Genomic DNA, 7,817 nt, shown 5'->3' with positions numbered 1-7,817 from the left:
TAAATAAATATCGTCCAACAATGAAATGAACCATACCATCAGAGGCGAACGTCTGCCCTCTCCCTTCCAGACTGCCATGATCCTCCCCCCCCCAAGTATCTTTAACAACCATACCAAACCAGTTGTCGGAACCCTGAGGCACCCTCAGTGATGGACTGAACGGTATGGTAGTTTCCCCACCTCGTAAAATACATTTGGCACAGGCGAACAACCTTTCTTGCCCCAAGGTACGTCTTCTCGTTCCGTCCCTGGTGATTTCTGTACCGGAACGGAACTTGAAAGTAATCTAATGTCCTCAAGGAACCGAACTCGTTAGACATACTCGGGAGAAATGGCGATCGACATTCAGACTTTCCTTAACGGATTGGAACTATTAGGTGACTACTTGTATTTATTTTTTTATATTGCTATCTTGTTTATATAGAGCAATAATTAATAACCACTTTTAAGATTTTATTTATTGCTCAACACACAACCATTCGCTTTGACACGTGGATCCCTGAACGCCTACTGGTTCGCCGCCCCTCAATGCACGATTATTAAAAGTCTATTTTTCTTCCTGTTGATTGTTATTAAGAACGTGACTATTTGTAGTTCAAGGCTTGTGACCCAGATAGAAAAGTTGTCAACTCAGATAAACTAGAGGTGTGGACCTATTTTTTTTTTTTTTTTTTTTATAAAATAGAATTAAATAAGTTTTGGTAAGGCATTTAGTCAACAGGGGGCGTAGCTCATATGGTAGAGCGCTCGCTTAGCATGCGAGAGGTACCGGGATCGATGCCCGGCGCCTCCAATTAGTATTTTTTTTTTTTTTTTTTTTCTTCTTCTAAATTCTATGCATGCTACTGCTTTGTTACTGTCTTAGGTATAGCAATATCCCAATCAACAAATCGAGAAGTTGCTAAACCTAAGACCCTACAAATGTATTTATAGTAAAATAACAAGTTAGTTCATACATACAGCAGGTTACACTTCAAGCGCGTTAGCAAATAGTAATAATACATGATTTATATTAAAAAAAAATAGCAAACACAATGACTTTTACGCACGAAACTGAGGCATTTCCTTTTTTGCGCATGCGTATACTGCTCATTCATTCCTCTGATCAACGCACCCCAACAAACATAATATCTAGTTCTTCAGCTAAAACGTGATAGCCTATGTAATAGGTATGAAAAAAATATATATATAAATAAATAAAATAACATTTAATTGTTTTATTTTAATAAAATTTGGAATAGCTCGGCAGTTTTTTTCAAAAAAGCCAAATACAAAATATTCTGAAAATACATCCTTTAGGAGTAGAGTTATTACATGCGGGCGGACGAGCAGACACAAGACAATAGCCGGTTCACACATATATACCAATGCTCCTAAAAAAATACATGTACACATATCTTTTAACTTAAAACCGTCAACATTATAGCTTATCGGTTGCTAAGTCTAGAATCCGAAGAGGTATTGTACCTCTTTTGCCAAAATCTTTACCCATATCTTTTGTCTATATTGTAGGCAGTGACATATAAGGAAAGTGTTTTTCTTCTTTACTTTTTTCCCCAAACAGAAATATTTCGAAGTGACCAGTCCGAGAATCTCCTGAGAAAAAACATTAAATTTAAATGTAAAACTTCCTACAAAATTCTAGTTTTAATTCAAAATTACTTTAAATTATTAACCCAACATTTTGCATTGATTTATGCAAATTTATCCGACATAAATGGGAAATTATTTGTATTGGACCTCATATCAATTGAAGATCAAAATTGAAATAGTTTTATAAAATATGCTATTCTGCGTTGTTTTACTGTCGACTGTCTGTTTTCGATCACAGCGCTTGAATTTAGCCTGTTTAGAAACATATACAAGCTATATATATAAGTTCATACAAGCTAAAGTAACTAATATCGTTTGTAATCGGATAACATAATCGATTAGGCGGATTCTTTATGTATTAAGAACTCAAAGACATTCGCCTGATAGGTGATGCTATCCGATTACAATCAATATTAATTACTTTAGCTTGGCTACGTAGACAAATATTGTCATTTCTATCATTGAAGGTACAACAGTGTCCCCAGACGGTCGATGGTAAAATATAACAGAGTAGCGTTACTTTATAAAACTATTTCGATTTTTTAATAACTTGCGTTGAAACAATACCACGCTTTTTAATAAAGTTTCAAAGTCTTCAGCAATTCTTTCAGGCAAACTGGATGTTTCCGACCACTACCCTTCCTCAAAATGGATTAAAACCAAGAACCGTAACCAAAGGTTCCGCGGTAAGCTGTTGTTGTTGTTTCAGGAGCATCGGAGACTAAGGCCATATTGCTTCGGTATACTGTCTGTAAATTGGCGGTTCTGTGGTCGTTTTCTGTTTGCTGGACGTGAAACCCAAATTTCCGGGACAAAAATCCATGCTACCCTCGCCCCAGATCTACTAACTCAGCCACGTTGCGAAAAAGGCCGAACAAATTCCTCACGTCATCAACGGGACTCGAACTTAGGTCTTTTCCACCCAGTGTGTGGAGGATGGCGATTGTACCACCTGTCCCCGGTAAGCAAAGCAGCACGAACTAGTTTACAGTAACATTGCAATTGGCATAAAGAGATAGAAAGAATTTAAAGAAGACTAAAAAATAAAATAAAATAAATGAAAATCAGTGAAGAGCAAAAGAAACAGAGTTCAAAAAGCAGTTCATTTAACGATGTAAAAATAGTTGTACAGGATACCAAAGGTATCCTCTACAACCAACAGAAAATATACCTGCCCATTTCATCAAGTCTATGACGAAACTGGTGGTCTCCAAAATAGATCTTTTCAACATGAGCTACTAACTTAAATTCCTGAGATAGAGAGAGAGAAAATCTCGAAAACGACCAAGAAAGATCCACCTATAATGACTAACATTTCCATTACTGAAGAATCCTTAAAGCAACGTGTTTTGAAGCATAATTGCTTAAAACAAAGGCAAATGAAAGAGAAAGAGAGAGAGAGAGAGAGATAGATGACTGCGCATATAGAAAAACGGAAGCGACCTGTTCAACTTTAAAAACAATTGAAAAAACTCAATTACTGGAGGCGCCGGGCATCGATCCCGGTACCTCTCGCATGCTAAGCGAGCGCTCTACCATCTGAGCTACGCCCCCATTATGATGAAAGTAACTACAGCTATATATTTCTATTTGATTTGGCTTTTCGCCAAAGTTAAGATTTCTTAATAAAAACAGAACAGGTTTTTTTTTGTTTTTTTTATTGGGTTTAATTCGGCCTATTTACAACATAGAAAATTAAACTTGCTTCTTCATACTCTTCGACAGACACCATTCTGCCCCGGTAAGCTGCACCTTACTAGAGTAAAACGGGGTCTGTGGGCAGGTAATAATTGGTTTTGGGCACCCTCCGTCACGCCTTTTACGAGTATGAGAGACCTGTAAAGTCGGAGATGCAGTGGATACGAAACAAAACAGCCGAGTCCTGACACTAAAGGAGGACCTGTGAACCTTCGTTAAACAACATAGGTACAACCAAGCTAACATGGAGTAGGACGTCAATGTACCATTGCCCAGTTCTTCCTAAACGTGTGTGTTATTCTAACTACGTTACAACAAAAGAAACCACCTGTTGTATCATCACCCACAAATATTTATGGTTTATGATTGTACACTTTATTTTCCAAGTACCCCCATGCAAAATGTCAAGGGGAGTTTGGTCTGATGACCTTGGGATATTCAAAAGCATTTCCCCCTGAGACTTAGTCATCAACGTGAAATTCACAATCCAAGCACGAAAATTAGTGTGAAAATACACCGTCCTGTTGAAAGTCTACCTCTTTCATCAAATATTCAAGATAACTCTTCTCAATAACAGTATTATCAATCTGTAACGTCCCATCATTCCACAAGAACGAGAAGGGAACCCATCTATACGCCGATCCCTGGAAGGTTAACATCTTTTTGTGCAGTAAGGTAAAGGTCGTCGCCGGCCCAGTAAACACATTCATTGGACCAATGACTATTCTACCTCCGAGGCCATTTGTTTCTGTATTTCAACAGTTTATTTGCATACTAATAATTTAAATGGTTACATAAAATAAGAAACGGCAAGCACAAGATATACGATTTACTTTTTTAATTTAATATTTATGCACATATAAAATAAGGTAATAAACAATTGGAGTTGCCGGCTACCGATCCCTGTACTCTCGTATCGCTTACGAGAGCTCTGCCATCTGAACTAGGTTCTCCCTCCCCCTGTGTAAATGACTGCGACCCTCTCGAGATATAGATAATTTTTCAATATGTACACATAGAAAACGACTAAGTGAGTTTGATAAACTCGCTTTTTGGCCGACTTTTTGCTAAATCTATCGTCAAGTTAATCTTAATTCACTGCGCATACGTATGGAACATATTTGGGGGGAGGGGTTGTCAGCTTCCCTTCCCCTGGTGGGGAGGCGACGTCCCCTGTCTCCTCCCCCACACCATCTCCCACTTTTCCTTCTGGTGGGGCATGGGCATGCCCCACTGATCTTCCCTGGGGTGGCCTTCCATATTAACCCCATATTTCTGTCTTTTCCCCTCCAGTCTTCAGTCTCTCCCCACTCTGCCTAAACTACAAATCAAAAACGCCCTACACAATCAAAAATTTAACTCTCCAATTGAATCGTGCATCACGCTATTTGGCTTCTAACCTCATTAGTGTCTTACCCTCGAAAATCGCGCATACCATTTTTTTTTTTTTAACCATAGACCCTAGCCACTGAAATCTCAGGAAACTAGGTGGCAGGGCCTGCCAGAGTGATAAAATAAAATTACTGGGTTCCTGGTCTGCCTCCACGGGGCTAAGTGCGGGCAACGGTGGGCCCCAACGGCTAAATGGCCAGATGAACAACGTTACATGACACTTCACTATACAATATCCATGCACTTTTAAATCTCTGGTCTTTAGAGCGTACTGTAACACACAACAAGGTATACTACACGGAGATAGAGGAAATCCCTGGTGCCTAAACCCATTTTACACTTTACTATTTAAAGGTGTCTGCGCGTGTAGCACAGTGGTAATCTCACTGTCCTCCCCACACTGGGTGAAAAGGCCCGGGTTCGAATCCCGTCGATGACGCAAGGAACTTTAATGGGCTTTTTTCAATCCGTGGCTGAGTTAGTCAGTCTCAGGCGTAGATAGCAAGGTTTTTCCCCCAGAAACTGGAGTTTTTTCCTCCAGCAAACAGGCAAATCGACCAGAGAACACATGCAATTTACAGACAAAATAAATATATGGATAGATATAATCATTTACGAGGGACCCTAATATCATAATTTGGTTTACTCTCCTGATCGGTCTACGCGAGTGGAAAAGAGCCGGGTCCGAATCCCGTCGATGACGGGAGAAATTTTTATGGGTCGTTTTTTTTATCCGGAAACTGGTGTTTTTCGTAGAGCAAACAGAAAATCGACCACATAACACATGCAATTTACAGATAATATACAATGAGCAATACGGCCTTAAATGTTCCTAAAACCTCATAACAACAACAGCAAAGACTATATGACCACAAGGAAGTTTTATAAAATACAAACCGAACCCCTTTAAATTTCCTCAAGCTGTTAGCTGACGCTAACAGCTTGGAGAAATTTAAAGGGGTTACTTCACCAATTAACAACTCGTTGGCTAAAATCGAACTTCCAGCGATCCAGTCTGAATACGTTATCCTCCGTAATTTGACTTTGTAGACCCACTTCTCGAATCATTTATAACAGTGAAATTCACCATCATTCATTTTACTTTCTTCTTCCACAGCCTGATACATGGTATATAAAAAAACCTCAATGAAGTGTCTTGTAAGGTGTCTAGTTATAACGCTCTACAGCCCAAATTTTCGAAGTCTTTTCCTCTTTTGCAGATATCACCGAGCAGGTTACTCCTCTTTGAACTCTTTCAAGAAGCTCAATCTCTTTTGTTTTTTTTAGGTGCGGTCTCCATACCTAGACAGAATTCCAGGTTTGATTTTACAATTGCCTTTATACAGTTAAATTATGACCTTCCTAGCTTTGCAAGCAACTATTCGATATAAGACACTATGAGCCTTTCTTGCTGCCTGTCTACACTGCCCGGAGAACTTAATGTCCTACTGTATAGTAATTCCGAACTTCCTTTCTTCCTCTAGTGTTTTCAATTCAACTCCACCAAGTGTATAAGTTATTTTGAGGTGGCTGTTTCTCAAGTCAGACCTTACATTTTTCTGCATGAAAACATAGCTGCCACTTTTCTGATATGGACACCACCCTGAAGTGTATCTGAGTCTTCCCGAAGAAGTGCTGCTTGGCGCTGATTGTTAACTACTTTACCGATGTTGACATCATCTGCAAATTTTGGCATCACACCCTTTATTCCTTTATCTATGTTATTTCCGAAAATCAAAGACAAGAGTGGTCCCAGAACCGATACTCGGGAACCCACTTCTAACCATAATAGTTAAGACTCTAGCCCAGGGAAGCTAATTCTCCCGGCCCGCTCCCCTCCTAAGATGGTCTTCGAGATCCATCCATGACAATTAAAAAAAAAAATAATAAATTTTCTCTTTATACTCCCGGACGACAACACAGTCAGAGGAGTTCACAAGACCGATAGGATACAACAAACAGCACGGTATTCAGCATTCACGGGCTCGAACCCCGGTCACTCAAGCGCGTGTTCTTATGCGCCGTCACGCAGTCGCTTTTTGACAATCGCAGTTCAGTTTCTTGCAACTTAAGCGTTATCATAAAATATGTCATCTAAGACAGTTGTTTTAGACTAGTTGTTTTTCAAAATTATTATTTCATATATCACTGATCTGTTGATAAATTTACAATGACAGCTTGCATATTTTTATAACTTTCAATACTGATATTAGTTTGAGGCCATTGCGCAATTTCAAGTGGCCGAGCTATATTAAATATGAAAAGTCTTCACCTGCAAAAAATTAAAAAAAAGATAGAAAAAAATCTTATTTTCGGGCCACCAGGAGAGAGTCTTCTCATCTGCCCGTGTACATTAATAAGTTAGTAAATTGCGTGTGTTTTCTGGTCGATTTGTCTGTTTTGTTCTGAGAAAAACCATGTTCTCTACGCATGATACCAACTAACTTATCAACGGAGTGAAAAAGCTCATAAAAGTTACTCGCATCATGGACGGGATTCGAACCCTACCTTTTCCACCGTGTGAGAAGAAGGGTGATTCTGACCACTGTGCTACACGCGAAGATTGCAAGACATTTAAATACAATAAATAAATAAATAAATAAATAACTCGGCTAAGGAAATTTACATAAAAAAACTGATATTCTATTCAAAATCGTAGTATCCAGCCATCGTAATTTCATTAGCGCAGACCAGTGTTTCTGAATCAAAAAGCCTCCCCCCTTTTCGTTTTTAAAAATAATTAAACTGCGTGAAAAACAATTTTTTTTTTAATTAGTAAATTTTGTACAGCAAAGAGCATTTATTTACTTATTCCTCATGTAAGAGATGGGATGCAAACCAAGATCACTGTACTACACAGGATAAATCACAGGGATTTTTATGTTTGAAAGGTTAGGAATAGATGACGTGTTTTTATCAGAGAGGCTCGAATGATACAGAAAGTAGTTTAGATAAGGGATTCGGAAGAGGCGTCAGATAACTTTGGAAGAGTGATTTTACTGAATAAGAATACATAATGTGCCAAAAAAACCCATTCAACTAAGCAAATAGCTTGTAGTGCATCGCCCATGTCTGGTGTGTGTTATCGCAACAAAACTTCAAGATAAGAAAAAATCTTCAGTTTTCAGAAAAAT

General features: G+C 38.6%; 2 non-coding genes across 2 annotated transcripts; one reads left to right on the top strand and one right to left on the bottom strand.

The window, feature by feature from the left end:
* The first annotated feature begins 720 nt into the window (after positions 1–720).
* Positions 721–793, top strand: TRNAA-AGC (transfer RNA alanine (anticodon AGC)). The gene has a single exon. It is a non-coding gene; the product is annotated as a tRNA-Ala (tRNA).
* A 2,281-nt stretch (positions 794–3,074) lies between these two features.
* On the bottom strand, positions 3,075–3,147 carry TRNAA-AGC (transfer RNA alanine (anticodon AGC)). Its single transcript has one exon. It is a non-coding gene; the product is annotated as a tRNA-Ala (tRNA).
* Between the last annotated feature and the right edge of the window lie 4,670 nt (positions 3,148–7,817).

Source organism: Mastigoproctus giganteus, chromosome 4 (genome assembly GCF_048544385.1).
Source record: "Mastigoproctus giganteus isolate SK-2022 chromosome 4, ASM4854438v1, whole genome shotgun sequence".
NCBI lineage: Eukaryota > Metazoa > Arthropoda > Arachnida > Uropygi > Thelyphonidae > Mastigoproctus > Mastigoproctus giganteus.
Note: the sequence above shows the minus strand (reverse complement) of the source record. Positions and strands in the feature narration are given on the sequence as shown.